Genomic DNA, 2052 nt, shown 5'->3' on the forward strand with positions numbered 1-2052 from the left:
TATCGTCACAACTCACAAGGAAGTGTTTGGTGAGTAGTCAAATGTTGACTTCGTTATACGTCAGTTATTGGTTATTGCCTCTCAGTGATTGAGAGTAGGGCATTATATGTCTCTCTGGAATTTTATCTTCTCAGTTTGCTGCTTGGTGTTTTAATTGCCCACTTACTTGTTTCTTGATGATTTTGTGAAATGACTGATGTAAAGTCACGGTGATTATGTGGAAACACATTACTGTGATGTACTTAGTATATAATTAAGCAACAATATACATAATTGTATTTTTTTTTTAGACAAATTAAAGAAAATGCGATTAAATTGATGAAAAAGTTGAAATCGGTCAAGTTATTACTATATAAAATAAGGAGAAAAGGATAACTTGATTCTTGACTTTTCGGTTCGCAGATATTTAAGTCTTTGAGAATTTAAAAATACATTTAAGTTTCTAATTTCTTCAAAATTTGGACATATTGATCCTTAAATCTAACTTGTTCAATTTTAAAAATTTTCTCACGTGTCAGTAAAATAGGAGTCACGTTTGATTTTTATGTTGACTTTGACAGATTAAAGGGAACATGAAAGATCAATATGTTTAGGTTTTGAAAAGGTCAGAAATTTAAATATATTTTTAAATCTTTGAGAAATTTAAATGTCTATGGATCAAAAAGTCAAGGATATTTGTCATTTTCTTTAAAATAAGAGTAATACTCATGGTTCTGAAAACCGAATCGGACCGGCCGGTTCAATCGAAAAAATCGAGAACCAGTTACCTAGTTGGTCCGGATAAGATCATAAACCGTCTGGTAAAAAATCGGTGAGAAAACCGGTCGAACTGGCGGTTAATCAATGAACCGGGAGAATTGTCCGGTTTTTTAGCGGTTTTTGGTTTGGATATTAAACTTCAAAACGGCGTCGTTTTGAAGGTAAAAAAAAAAGAAACAAGAGAAGCTAAACGCACGAAGCCACGAATCCTAATCTCAGTCTCAACTCTCAACTTTCAACTCTCACAAGAAACACCATAGCCACCACAGGCAGACCCACCGTCACATAGCCACCCACGATGGAGCAGCCCCTCTTTGCCGTCGCATAGCCACCACCATCACCACCGCATCCCACCGCCATCGCCACCGCATCCCACATCCCACAGCCCCTCTTCGTCGTCGCCGAGCTCCTCTCCTCCATCATCGTCGCCGAGCTTGCCTCCTCCATCGTCTCCCTTACTCGCCACCGGTAATACTCTGCCTTCCACCTCGCCTCCTGTTTAATCGTCGCCTTCTCTTTCCACCTCGCTGCCTTCTGATTTTCTGTGATTGATTTTATGATTTATTAGCTTGCGATTCGTTCATGATTTGTTATCTGTGCTTGATTTTATAATTTTTTTGTTCATGATTTGTTAAGTCTGTGTTCATGTTTTGTTATCTGGATTCATGATTTGATATCTGTTCATGATTTGTTATCTGGATTCATGATGAGGTCATCAGAAAAATTTTGTTTGAGTTGCTGTTCATGATTTGGTATCTGTTCAGGATTTGTTCATGATGAAATGAGTTGCTGCTTCATGATTTTGGTTGTTGAATTATTTATTTGTTTATTAGTCTGTATTCTTGATTTGAATTCTGAATTATATGAATTAATCATTCTAAAGGTTGGATTTTGGATTTTGGATTTTGTATGTAATTTGTAATTTGGATTTCAGAATTTTGAATTCGGATCAGCTTCTTTAGCCATGGCAAATTTCTCACCCAATTCAATCAATCATGGCATTGTGGAATATGATTGTACATGCTCACACACGTTCTGTCTCAAAGAGATTGTTTTCTAGAATGGTCACATTATATGATCATCATCATTTTCCAGAAAAGATGATTGAGGTATATTTTTATTGTACTATCAATCTTACTATACCTTGATGCAAGCTGTTCAGCAATTATAAGGTTAATTCTTCTATGCTTTGACATGGAACTATCATGTTTGTAAGTTAGATATTTTGCAGACATGGAGGAGTTGCAGGTAAAACCTGATGAAGATACGGGTTCAAGTGGAAATATATTCACT

General features: G+C 36.1%; 1 protein-coding gene across 1 annotated transcript in view; it reads left to right on the plus strand.

Moving 5' to 3' along the window:
• The window catches only part of LOC107493299 (serine/threonine-protein kinase AFC1), a gene marked incomplete in the record, with an annotated part of 4446 nt that extends 4335 nt beyond the window's left edge, over positions 1 to 111 (plus strand). The window contains 1 exon segment of the mRNA XM_016114397.3: positions 1 to 111.
• Between the last annotated feature and the right edge of the window lie 1941 nt (positions 112 to 2052).

The sequence above is a fragment of the Arachis duranensis genome, chromosome 6 (genome assembly GCF_000817695.3).
Source record: "Arachis duranensis cultivar V14167 chromosome 6, aradu.V14167.gnm2.J7QH, whole genome shotgun sequence".
NCBI lineage: Eukaryota > Viridiplantae > Streptophyta > Magnoliopsida > Fabales > Fabaceae > Arachis > Arachis duranensis.